At 42.1% G+C, this 14,167-nt stretch overlaps 1 pseudogene across 1 annotated transcript; it reads right to left on the bottom strand.

Moving 5' to 3' along the window:
• Positions 1 to 13,057: 13,057 nt before the first annotated feature.
• On the bottom strand, positions 13,058 to 13,696 carry LOC308511295 (ubiquitin carboxyl-terminal hydrolase isozyme L1-like; annotated as a pseudogene). The gene has a single exon. The product of its transcript is annotated as a ubiquitin carboxyl-terminal hydrolase isozyme L1-like (transcript).
• Between the last annotated feature and the right edge of the window lie 471 nt (positions 13,697 to 14,167).

The following is a 14,167-nucleotide window of genomic DNA, read 5'->3' as shown; positions in this document are numbered from 1 at the left end:
TTTTATCACTAATTTAATGCACCTATTGACAAATTGCAATTATTTTATGTATTTTACCGTATAGTTGCATTTGTGCATCTTCTCATTGCCATCCTCACTCCACCTTCATAGTTGCCTCGCAGTATATACACACCTGGCTGTAGGTTTCATAACAACAGGTACTATGATCTGTCTTGTTTGCCACTGTAGCCACAGAACATAGAACAATGTCTGGCACAAGGTAAGTACTCCTTATATGATGTAACAAAATAATAAAAAAGACTTTCAAAATTACATTTTTAAAAATGTTTTTGTACTTAAGTAAAGAAGAACTGGTGTCCAGTGTAAACCATGAGAAATCACAGAGGGCCCTCTGAGATTTAACCTCTTCTAAAATATAATGAGTGCTGCTATAACAAGATATTTTACATATGAATTTTGTATAAAACTTAGCTTCCATTTTCTGTTAACAGTGACCATGTTATAGAAGGTCCAAGAAGTTAGGCAGAATCACTAGAGAAAATTTTATGATAAACTTTCACATTTCCTCTAGTCACAGAGATGTGGTGAGATATACAGAAGAAATTGTCAGCAGTGTCTGTAAGAGAGAAAAAGAAACATATCTGGCAGCATTCAGAGATAAGGGGATAAAAACTCATCATTCCAAAGTATGACAGTGATATAAACTTGAGATCTTGAGAACTACAAGTTGGTGCCCTGACTCTGAGCAGCAGATGTGAAGGTCAGTTTCTCTTCAGATTATGTTAACCCTAGAAGATGGGGCACTGCTGATAATCTGCTTTCTTCAGACCAGGTCCACCAGATCACCTTCCCCGCCACCTCAATGAGAGCCAGAGAAAGGTGGAGAGCAAAGGTGGTAGTTTCAAAACTTGAACAACAAACAACAGTAGAATAACAGTACACACACACACACACACACACACACACACACACACACACACACCAAACTCCCCTGGAACACACACACAAGGTAAGAAAGGATAGGCAAGCAGTTAGCTATCTAGTATTACAGTGGTTAAACTCATTGGGAAACTTTATCTTGCATGAGCTTATTCATTCCAAAGTATGTATTGAGTACTTGAGATACAGGGATAAATTAAATTAATTAATTAGCTCTCTCCATAGAGGGAAGGAGACTTTAAGCAAACAAATAAATTAATATGACGACATAGAGATTTTCAGAAGGAGTTGGGAGGAAAAACTATTAAAATGGAGAGATCAATTAGTTACACAGAGAAGATGGTATTTGATCAAGACCTTGAAGGGTGAACAAGAGGTAAGAGGGGTAGAGGGCACTGTAAACAGAGGCACCAACACAAGCAAAGATACAGAGGCATGAAAGTACCTGAAGACAGTGCCATTAAGTGAAAGGGGAGTGGCCAGTATAACTAGAGCTGTTGGAGTGTGTGTTGGGGAGAGTGATAGGAGGTAAAACTTGAACATTTGGATAAAGGATTAGGATTCAGTGGGCCCCTCAGGCATCCATATGCCTGAGTTAAGAACTCCAGTGATTCTACTCTCAGCAGCACAACTACTGCTTGAGGTCCTGCTTCTGTAGTAAAAATTATCATCTCACACAACAATGATCCCATATAATCACTTTTACCTACCTTTGGAAATAGTCCTTTTAGAGTATTCAAAATTATAAGCCAAGAAAGCCAATACTATGCTCACAAGTATGTGGAAATCATAAAATATAGGAAACAAGCCAACTTTTCCTCTATGTCTAAACTTCAGCTTTTGAAAATATAGGAAAAATGGAATAATTTTCCTAATGAGGTCATTTTTATAATCAACTTTCATGAAAAATGATAAAATGATAGAATGTTAAATCTTATTCTACTACAGTGTAGTAGCAACTACACCCATTTACTTAATCAAATTCACCTAGATTGGCCTGTGAGTCTTCAGGGCCACAGTTTGCCATAACCACCATTCCCAAGTTCCCAGAAAATGTCCACATTTGACAAGAGACTGATATATTGCCCAGGATTTTGTGTGGGTGTGGGTATTTGAGCTGCACTGATTGAACTCCTGCCAAAGTATATATATATATATATATATATATATATATATATATATATATTCCCTGAGAAAGGCTATTCCAGACCCAGGGCTGGTTTCCATCACTAACAGATCTGAATTTTTCATTATAAGCATGGTGTATGTATGTGTGGGTGTGGTGGGGTGGAGGTAGGGAAGAGGGGGTCATAGGGGTGGTTAGTAGTGGTATTTTGTATTATTTTAACTGATTAATAGCTATAATTTGAGTCATTTTGGTTTTAGCACCTTTTTGTGCTTCTAACAGGAACATAGATGCATCTTTCTTTTTATTGTTCTCTATTGTACAAGGTACAATGACAGAAATTAGGAGTGGGAGTTGGGAGACCTATGTTCTCCTTTCACTCCTCTGCTAACTTTCCATGTGACCTTGGGCAAGTTATTTCACCTTTCTATACCCCAGTTTCCATGTTTGTAAAATGAGGGTGTTAGACTAAATGATCCTTAAGAGCTCTTCCAAATAAAAAATTCGTAGTAGCCAATGGAATATATAACCTGGTTGCTTTCTCAAAGATGGTATTGGTTAAGTTTAGAGTGATCCACTTTGAGGATAGGTGGCATTAATAAAATCTATGAAATCAAGATGTCTTCAGAAGTCATACCGATTGAACCCAATTCTGTAAAAAATAGTTTCTGCCTCTATGAGCTGAACAGAGGATGTTAGTGTTAAAGTTTATTCCATGATTTGACTTTCTTTTCATTGACCCTGGAGTTCTGAAAGAATGAGATGCAGTGCTACCTCCTCCTAAAGACCACCCAGTGCATTCTCCCATTAATTCATCTGGACTCTTTATTCTGCTATTTGCCCTGCTCTCCACTGTGGCAGTCCTAATAACATGTGTGGTAATGGACATATCACTATTTTAAGTGCATACCACAGAGGGGTGATTTGCCAAGCTTTGACTATGTGGAAGACCTTATAACAACAGGATAGAGCTAGGGATTTGAGTTCATAGGAGTTGCAGAACTGGTCTAGTCATTCATCCACCCACCTTGACCTTAGTTAAATTGGAAAAATAGGGATGATAACATGTAGCTCACAGATATTATTTCATAAAGGGAGATAACATATTGTAAAAACATTATATAACATCTATAAACCAACAGGAAAATGTTGGTTATCTTCAGAGGGTATTATCCCTGAGAAGGACCTTTGAAATCATCTAGTGAGGCCTCATGTAACAGATGAGGAAACTGAGGCCCAGAAAGGGCAAGGGACATGAGTAAGATAATAATCACAGGAAAGTCTTTGCTTTCTTCTTTCAATACAGATGATGATCACAGAGTGAAGTGAAGACAGTCTGGGATAAAAATGGCTTTGTCCTTGCCTTTCCCAGATGCAGTCTTTGGCAAAGCGGAGGGGAGTAGGCAAACACTGACAGCTCTGACTTTTAAGTGGAGTTATCACTGGAAACTTCTCTCACAGGACAAAGAGGGAGAAAAAGAGAATTATAGAAAAACAAAACTTGGCAAAGAATTCTATTTCATAAATAAAAATACTGAAGCGACACTAGGGTACTAAGATAATCCCTTCCTCTTCATAGCTGAAGTTATCTTGTGATATATTGTACCTTCAAATCTAGAGGACAAACCTAACATTCCAAAAGTCTGCCTCACTCATTCATCATTCAACGAACACTTACTGCATGCTCACAGTGTAGGGTGTGGTGCCAGGTGCTAGGGAGGGGACAAAGGTACAAATAAATCCTTAGAGTGCAAATAGGTAAGCAGCAAACACTATGTATGAACAAAAGTGCCTATGGGAATACAAAAGAGAGAAGGACCAGACTATGACACCGTGGATTAAAAAAAGCTTTACAGAAGAGGTGATCCTTGACCTGGGTTTTAGATGGGCACTAACTTAGTAGAGAAAGTAGGAACTGATATTATCTTATTTATTTCTACGCATTAGATTCTATCTTAGCAAACTGGAAAACAAAAAATGATTTAACCTAATGAATTAGAGGATTCATTTGCCTTCATTAATTTTCTACATTTTAAAAGTCAACATAAAATTCCTTTTTAAAAGTTACCAGTTAAATTTGGAAGCACGTTGACCATTCACTATGTAGCACCTTCCCCCTATTCTAAGAACAAAAATTTCTCCAGAAAAAAAATCCATTGTAGAAGTTAAACAAAAAATTGAGGTTAGGGTTGCGCTCACATATTGCTGAAGAGGGTGGCTTTGGGAGTTATTTGTAATTCTTTGGAACAACTAGTCTGTTGCTACGCAAGACAAATCAATGTTGAGCCACACTTAGTCATCATTTATCAATTGTTCCATGATCAATTCTGATTTGTTCTCTTGAGAGGCTTTTAATAAATTTAGCTAAAAGGGAATTTGCTGCTTGTCTGCATTACCTTTTGCAAAACAATCTTTCTCCTTCTCTCTATTACATGGTGTTGATATACGACAATAACCAGAGACTTGCTTATATTGAAATCAGATACCCTGGAGACTAGCTTTTAATTTCAGCACTTTCGTTACAATAAATTCATTTCAACAGAAGTTTTCTTGGTCATGTCAAACTTTTCATCACCTCTGGAAGACTTTTTTCCTCTGAGACCATTGAGAGGAGGAGTGGGGAGCAACATGTCACAGACCTGGGGTTATAAGCTTGTCACCAATTGCACTTTTCCAGATCTTGAATGATGTTGGGTCAACTGCTAAGCCTAGCAGCCTATGTTGGGTCAATGAGATCAAGGCCAGGCACGTTTCATATCTCCATGGGGACTTTTTATGTATGTGAATTTCAGACTATTTTCCTCCCTCACTCATTTATATTTGCAAGAGAAAAGACGAGGATACAATGATGAATCAGGATAAATTGAGTCTCTGACTTACAAATAACCGTCTTCATGTCTTCTCACCACAGCTTTGTCCCTGTGCCCTAGCTAGAGTCTCATTTAGCTATTATGAAAATTTTAGTGGAAATGACTTGATGTTCTTGCAGAGCATGTAGGCTTGGCAGGACAACAGAGTAAGAGGAACATTTAGGTAGCAGTTGAAAGATTGAGTTGAGCTGCCTACTTATTAGCTCCACTTTCAAGATGAATTTGTTCAATTTGATTACTTGCCTTCTAACACTGACTTGCACTTTAACTGCCCCCTGTTTGTTTTTTAACTATAAGGAGTTGGGAGCAAGCCTGAAGAAGTGAAAGGCTTAGTGCAGCTAGGAATACTAGGAAAGGGAAAGGAGGGAGATGACCTAGTCGATTGTAACATAAAGACAATACCAGACAAGTTCATCTCTGAAATCCCTCTCTAGTGCCAACACAGTGCCAGGCACAGTGGACTCCTTAGGAAACAGTAGTTGAATTGAAGTGTCTTGTCCCATTACCATCTTTGGGTATAAGTCTCCTTTTCCTTCCACTCCATGAGAGGAATTTCCTGTTTCTATTCTAGAACTCCCCTTAGGCCTGGACATTTATTTGCTACATTGTGGTTTACATAGCTTTTGATGGACTCATGCAGTGGTGATTGAATACAGTGCTTCCATGGACAAAAGCCTTCACAGTTCCAAACTCGAACTTTACAAATATGCTCTTGGTACATAGCCTATTTATTAGTAAATTGGGAAATTGGGGATAACATATTTTCCCAAAAGTTTTAATTCGGAAAAAGGCTCCAATTTTTATTGTCTGCCTCATTAAGCTGTGAGCAATTAAAAAAAAACAACAGCATATTTGTAAACTCAGAATGTATAAGAGCAAAAACACACATTTTTTAAAAAGTATTTTTATTGTTGAAAATATTACAGATGTCCCCCCTTTATTCCCATTGACCCCCTCCACCCTATCTCCCACAACCCCCTCATCCCCTGCCCAGGGCTTCACCACACTATTGTCTCTGTCAGTGAGCTATGCATATCTCTATATATAAAAATCCAGCGACCAGAATGCCATAATGACCAGAATGACTGGTCACTATATTGCCCACTGCGGGCAGCGAACCAGTCTTATTGGAGGGTGAGGCCAGCTGGCCAACCTCCTGTGACCCCTCCCCATGGCCATCCCCGCCCCCAATTGGCCCCTCCACCCCAATCGGGGGTGGGGCCCACTGGCCAATCACACGTGGACCCTCCCTGCAGCCGGCCAGGCCCTGATCCACCCCGATTGGGGCCGGGCCGGCCAGATCCCACCCATGCACGAATTTGTGCACTGGGCCTCTAGTATGCATATAAGTTCTTTGGTTAATCTCTTCCCAAACCCCCACCTTCCCTCTGAGATTCATCAGTCTGCCATGCTTCCATGTCTCTGGATCTATTTTGTTCATTGGTTTATTTCATTAGATCATGTGATACTTATCTTTCTCTGAATGGCTTATTCTAACATAATACTCTCCATGTCCCTCTAAACATGGGTTTTGACTACTGTATGTGTAACAAAAATAACAGCAGGCACATTGAGAGTGTTTCTAGTCTCAGGCACTATTTTAGATTGTTGTAACAATCTTATAAAGAAGTCTAGAGGCCCGGTGAATAAAAATTCATGCACTGGAGAGGGGTCCCTCAGCCCAGCCTGCCCCCTCTCACAGTCAGGGAGCCCTCGGGGGTGGGAGGAGACATCCCCATCCCTCCTTATTGGCTGTGGGTGCAGCCATCTTTGAGGGCGGGGTAGTCAATTAGCATATTCCCTACTTATTGGTTGTGGGCACTGCCATCTTTGAGGGTGGGGCAGTCAATTAGCATATTCCCTCCTTATTGGCTAGCACCTCCATCTTTTGTGAGCATGAGGGTCAATTAGCATATTCCTTCTTTATCAGATAGGATACTATTATCCCAATTTTACAGATGACATGCTGTGACATATAGAGGATAAGCAGCTTGTTAAAAAAAATTTGCTACTAGGTGATCAAGCTGGGATTCAAATCCAGGCTGCCTGGTCCCAACTTAGCATTACTGTGCCTTGGTTTCCTGCCTTAAAACCTTTGCTAATACTGCTCTCTATTCTTTTAAAGCTTTCCCCTCTCATTTTTCAAAATTCCTCCCATCCATTGAGGTCATAGGATGCCTTCCCAGGTCCTTCTTGTTGGAAGTAGCCTCCATTTTCTATGCTCCCAGAACTTTTTAAAGTTCTCCTGTGGCACTTTTCATAGTTGGCCTTTGAATTGTGCTATTTATAAACATTTTATAGGGTGTGCTAACTACCTCCCTCCATAGGCCATAGTGACTTTTGGGTGGAGGCTGTACGTCGCTCACCTTTGTATCACCTTTAAGTGTCCAGTAGACTATATTACACAAAGTAAATGATTCAGATATGGTCCCTCCCTCAAAAAAAGTACAATACTTTAAATATTTTATTCTTGTCAAGGAAAAACTTGGACCTTATTTACAGAGAACACATTTGTATTTGTAGGACAAGTTCATATCTTGGAACCCTCATAATGGTCTTTTATTGGGCCATCACTGGGATACAGGATAAGCTTGTATGGCTTAATAATCATAGTAACTTTAGGGCACTTGAGGAAATGGAACATAGCTCAGCCTCCCACCTGAAATAGGAATCTCCTATGAATAGTTCTTATCAGAGGGGTTCACCCTCTATGAGCACTACCCAAGACATGGTAGGTTCCTCTTTTCTCATGGAGTCAGTCTGTACCATGTCTGTAGCCCTATTATTAAGAAAGTCTTTCTGGGGTTGTGTTAGAATATGTCTTCCTCATATTTCTGGAACCTTGTTCCTGCTTCTACCCCTAAAGTCACACCACAGCCTGGCCGGTGTGATTCAGTTGATTGAGCATTGTCTTGTGCACCAAGAGGTCGCTGGTTCAATTCCCAGTCAAGGCACATGCCCAGGTTGCAGGCTTGATCCCAAGTAGGGGACGTGCAGGAGGCAGCCAATAGATGTTTCTCTCTCATGGCTGTTTCTCAGTCTCTCTCCCTCTCCCTTACTCTCTCTCTAAAGTCAATTAAGAAAAAGTTAAAGTCACACCACAACAAATCAGGCTTCTTCAGTCAATTATTTTGGTCATTTGGTCCTGATCCACTCTTCATTACATAATGCAAATGACTCAGGCAACTGTACTTCGCCATCACACCCACCAAATTGCATTACCCTTTTGGCTATTTGATGGATTACTTAGCAAGTATCCTCAAGGGACTAGAAATTATTGATTCTTCTTTCCATGTATAGATACTGTCAAGGAGAGGGCACTGACTTATGCAATGCCTACATGGCTGGAAAATATCTTCTCACTCAGCACAGAACTGGGACCACAATTTCATGCAGTCCATGATTCATGGAATGAGCACTGCCTTCTCGCTTTCATATCACCCAGTGTCCCAGGAGCAAATGCTTCCCCTCTTTATCTTCCTCTGGAGTTTTCCATGACTCTGCTCAGCCATACTTCTCAGATATGGGACAGGAGCTTGGTTGGAGGCTCTGGACAGGATGAAGTTGCTACAAAGACAGCTGTCCTGCTCCCCCAGGGCTTCTATATCTCACATGGCTAGGTTTCCCACCCTGCCCCCATGAAACACAGAGGAACTTGTGCAAGTCTGGTCTGCTGATCAGCTCTGGGATTCCAGAGCTCTCCAAGGCTCAGCCAGCTGCCAGTGTGACATGAGATTAAAAGTAGATCCATAGAATTTACAGAGCTTTGATAATTTTTCTGGATATTGATAAAGTCTTAAAAGCCAGAAAAAAAATGACTACACCTCTAAGATTAAGGCCTAGAAAGAAAATGTCCAATTTTAAATTTTGAACCAAAAGTTGTAGGAAGAGGGCATCTGGACAGTTTAAAAATGTAATCAACATGAGTTATCTTAACAGAGGTTCTAATTCCATTGATTTCATTTTATTTGTTGCTCTATTTTGTAACTGAAACCAAGAATGAAACACATCATATCAGGAAATGGGTCGATTGCATGCGCTACTGTCAAGGAAAATATGGAAATCAGAACCAGTTTCAAATTTGACTTTCACCAGTTACTGTTTTGTCTTGGCCAAATTATTTTATCTCTCTGAACCTCAGATGCATCATGTGAAAAAAATAGGACAATTTCTGCCCTATCCACCTCAGGGTTAGCCTAAGGATGCTGTGAGAGAAAATATATGAAGATTCTAATCTGTTTTCCTTGAGAAATGTCTGAAATAACAAAGGGACTGCTTCCTGGGACCACCAGTGAGTTAATGCTGAGCAATAGGAATGATCTCCTGGCCTTAGCCAGTTTTTTCAGTGGTTAGAGCATTGGCCCTTGGACTGAGGGGTTGCAGGTTTGATTCCAGTCAAGGGCATGTACCTCGATTGCAGCCTCCATCCCAGCCCCCCAGGTCAGGGCTCCTTTTGGGAGGCAACCAATCAATGTGTCTCTCACACATCGATGTTCCTCTTTTTATTTCTCTCTCCTCCTCCCTTTCATAAAAAAACACCAATGGAAAAATGGCCTAGTCAGTGTGGCTCACTGGTTGAGCATCAACCCATGAACCAGGAGGCCATGATTCAATTCCTGGTCAGGGCACGTGCCTGAGTTGCAAGCTCAATCCCCAGTAAGGGGTTTGCAGAAGGCAGCCGATCACTGATTCTCTGTCATCGTTGATGTTTTTATCTCTCGCTCCCTCTCCCTTCCTTGCTGTAAAATCAATAAAAACATATTTTTAAACATTATAGAAAAATATCCTTATGTGAGTATTGACAAATAAACAAAAACCACTGGCAACAAATATCCATGAGTCATGTAAAAAGGCCAAAAGTTAAATGTTCATTTTTCACACAAGAACAATTCCATTAATATTTGATTGATCTAACTGATACTGTCATAAGAAGTGAAGGGAAATGTATTTATAGAACTATATTTTATTATATTTACTAGAGGCCCAGTGCACAAAAATTTGTGCACTTGCAGGGGGGTCCCTCAGCCCAGTCTGTGCCCTCTTGCAGTTTGGGACCCCTTGGGGGATCAAACCTGCTGGCTTAGGCCTGCTCCCTGGGGAATTGGACCTAAGCTGGCAGTCAGACATCCCTCTGGCAGCCCGGGAGCCCTCGGGGGATGTCCACTTGCCAGCGGGAAGCAGGCCTAAGCTGCAGTCGAACATCCTTAGCGCTGCTGAGGAGGTGGGAGAGGCTCCCACCACCACCCGCTGTACTGGCAGCTGTCAGCCTGGCTTGTGGCTGAGCAGAGCTCCCCCTGTGGGAGCGCACTGACCACCACGGGGCAGCTCCTGCATTGAGCGTCTACCCCCTGGTGGTCAGTGTGTGTCATAGTGACCAGTCATTCCCAGTCATTCTGCTGTTAGGGTCAATTTGCATATTACACTTCTATTATATAGGATAAAGGCCTGGTGCATGGGTTGGGGTCCTGCTGGGGTGCCTGGCCAGCCTGGGTGAGGGGCTGAAGGCTGTTTTCAGGCTGGTCACACCCCCTTCAGGGAGGGGGGATCCTGCTGGGCTGCCAGGCCAGCCTGGGTGAGTGGCTGATCGCTGTTTGCAGGCTGGCCACAGCCCCTTCAGGGTGGGGGTCCCCACTGGAGTGCTTGGCCAGCCTGGATGAGTGTCTGATGGCTGTTTTCAGGCTGGCCACAGCCCCCAGCCACCCAAGCTCCCATTGGAGGCTGGCTGGAAGCAGGTATGTGGGGTTTATTTATCTTCTATAATTGAAACTTTTTTGCTTTGAGCAGAGGCCACAGCTGGCAAGGGCAGGTGGGAAGCTTGGAATCCTCCATTGCCGGGGCAACCAAGGCTCCTGTTTGCTCTAGCTCCATGGCTGATGGCGCCATCTTGATTGGGTTAATTTGCATATAGTCGCTCTGATTGGCTGGTGGGCGTGGCTTGGGGCATAGCAGAAGTGCAGTCAATTTGCATGTTTCTCTTTTATTAGATTAGATATTATATTTCCCATTGTCTAACACTATAAAAATAGTTAAGTATTCCTGATAGAAAAGAAACAATTCTCAAAAATAAAATTTAAAATATAACATGAGTTTTAAAAAGATTATGTATTCAAAAGATTTACCAACTTTATTAACAATGTATTCTAAAATAACTCTGGAAAAATGTGCTACATATTATCACTTCATTCTGTGAATCACTGATGGGTACTTGGTAAGGATTTTTTTCCCCTCAAACAGGCCCCCCAGTGACCTATTCAGAATGCCTCCTGGTTCACCCAAGAAATCTCCCATGGTTTCTGGTTTGTTAAGTGTGATACTTTTCCACAAGGACTTAGAGACCAAATTCATCCAGAATATCTTTAGAGCAGATACAGCCTGCGTGCAAAATTGATATCTTAAATATAATTTTCACTAATTGACAATATTTTCACATTGTTATCATTTTTATTGAATTTATTGAGGTGACATCAGTTAATAAAATTATATAGGTTTCAGGTGTACAATTCGATAATACATCATCTGTATACTTTATTGTGTGTTCACCACCCCAAGTCAAGTCTCCTTCTGTCTGTCAGCATTTATCCCTGTATACCTCTTCTACCTCTTCCCACACCCCCTTTCCCTCTGGTAATCACCATACTGTTATCTGTGTCTATGACTTTTGTTGTTGGTTTGTTTGTTTGTTGCTTGATGCCTTCATCTTTTTCATCCAGGCCCCTAACTCCCTTTCCCTCTAATAGCTGTCAGCCTGTCCTCTGTTTCTATGAGTCTGTTTCTATTGTGTTTCTTTATGTTGTTCATTAGATTCCACATACTGTATAAGTGAAATCATATGGTACTTGTCTTTGTCTGACTGGCTTATTTCACTTAGCATAATACTCTCCAGGTCCATTCATGCTGTGGCAAAAGGGTGAGATTTCCTTCTTTTTTGTAGCTGAATAGTATTCCACTGTGAAAATGTACCATAGCATTTTTTTTTCTTTCTTTATTGATTAAGATATTACATATGTGTCCTTACTACTCCATTGCCTGCCCTCCCCCCCCCCAGCTCATGCCCTACCCCCCTTGTGTCTGTGTCCATTGGTTATTCATTTACAGATGGGCACTTGGGCTGCTTCCAAATCTTGGCTATCTATATGTATAAAAGCCTAAGCAACCGGAACAACAGGAATGACCCGTCACTGTGATGCACACTGACCACCAGGGGGCAAAGGCTCAATGCAGGAGCTGCCCCCTCGTGGTTAGTGCGCTCCCACAGCCAACCTCTCCCAGCTGGCCAACCTCCCGTGGTCCCTCCCACTGACTAGTCAACCTCCCACAGGCCCTCTCCCCAGCACCGGGCTGAGAGAGGGAATTGGGGGTGGGTGGAGGTGGACTCGACCTCTTTCCCAGGGGGGCCAAGGGCCGGCTCCCTCCTCAGAGCCAGCAGCCAACCTCCTGTACCCCGTCCCTCCCCCTGGCTGGCAGGCCCCAACTGGCCTGCTGCCCGCCCACCGCGGTGGCAGTGCAGCAGCAAGGGAAGGAGGCAGGGAGGGGAGTGAGGAACCCTCAGTGGTGGGGTACCAATGATGGCAACGGCGGCACCCAGGATCCATTCCTTTCACACCTGGACTGGCGACTGTCACCTCCTTTCCAGCCCAGCCCTTATCAGCCTGGCCCCGATTGGCCCTGATCACCAGCCAGGCCTACGGACCCCACCCATGCATGAATTTTGTGCACCAGGCCTCTTGTTGTATATAACACTGGAATAAAAATAAGGGTGCATATATTCTTTCAAATTAGTGTTTTGGGTTTCATTGTATATATTTTCAGAAGTGGAATAACTGGATCATAAGACATGTTTAACTTCTTTTATCAGCAGAAAAGTTTTATTTCTTATAATGACAAACAATTTAAACCACATCCAAGACCTTAACTTACAAACCAAAGTAGCCATTTAAAGCATTAGCTATTGAGGTATGATGCATACAATGGGGAAAATGCTTTGCCATCTGAAGCTAACACCAACCTGCTCAATCAACAGCTGAGCTCTGCTAGTGCTTGGGTGTGGTTAAGGGGGAGTATAGCTACAGAACCAAAGGAGAACAGCTGTTTTCTATGAGTGCCAAAGCATTTTAAGACTATGTTGGTAGGGAGAAAGAGCTTAGTCCCTTCCCACAGGGCACTAAGTGGCCTTGCAGGAGGCCACTACAGAAAAGCTGACTTCTCCCTTGCTCATGCTTAGTAAATTCTCTGCAGGCCTTGGCAGCATCCTGCAGCAGCAAGTTCACTTCACTGGTGCTATGGTTCTTTTCACTGGTACTATGGTTCACCAGAAAAGGCATCCGTCCATCAAGTTCATAAAGGTGGCCATCAATGTTGTTAAACAGAATAGAATGAAATTTCACTTTGTCATCTACCTGACACTGGCATTCCTGCGCCACAGAGTCATGGGTTGCCTGAATGGCCTGAAGAAAATAGAGAGTGACTGGCATAAAAACAAAGTCCAGTTTGTCTTAATTAGTGGCTACTGTGTGTAGAAGTTGGATGGTACCACAGGAGTTCTCAATGGTCCGCTTCATAAAGTACACTTTAGGACTTACTTCTTGTCCCTTCAGTTCTTCAGTATGTTTCTCCCCAAAGTTCTCAAGCTGGTCAGTGAGTGGAAACAGCAGCAGCAGCAAGCAGGTTGGTGCTATTTCCAAGCTCCAAGCCTCCTCCTCCAGTCCCAGCAATTCCATAAAGGACCACTGGTTGGCGACCTTCAGCCAGGCCAGGACTTAGTCAGCATCTGAGGGTTAATTTCCATGGGTTTGAGCTGCATGTTCTGGAACCACAGGTGAGATTACTACCTTGAAAAGAGGGAAAACAGCCCAATTTTTTAATGTTTTGAGGTATCTCCATATTGCTTTCCATAGTGGCTACACTTAACTGCATTTCCATCAACAGTGCATGAGGGCTCTCTTTTCTCCACATCTTTATTTCACTTAGCATAATACCATCAAGGTCCATCCATGCTGTTGCAAATAGTAAGGTTTCATTCTTTTTTATGTCCAAGTAATATTCCATTGTATATATGTATCACAATTTTTTATCCACTTGTTTATTAATGGGCACTTGGATTGTTTCCATGTCTTGGCTATCTTAACAGCAACTTCCTACATAATAAAATATCTTGTTGAAACTGAGAGTTAACAAAGTATTTCATTTTTATGATTAAGTAACAATCCTTGGATGTATGGAATATTACTTGTCCATAAAAAAGAATTAAATCTGACCATTTAGGACAGCGTGA

The sequence above is a fragment of the Myotis nattereri genome, assembly GCF_964212035.1.
Source record: "Myotis nattereri genome assembly, chromosome: X".
Classification (NCBI taxonomy): Eukaryota; Metazoa; Chordata; class Mammalia; order Chiroptera; family Vespertilionidae; genus Myotis; species Myotis nattereri.
Note: the sequence above shows the minus strand (reverse complement) of the source record. Positions and strands in the feature narration are given on the sequence as shown.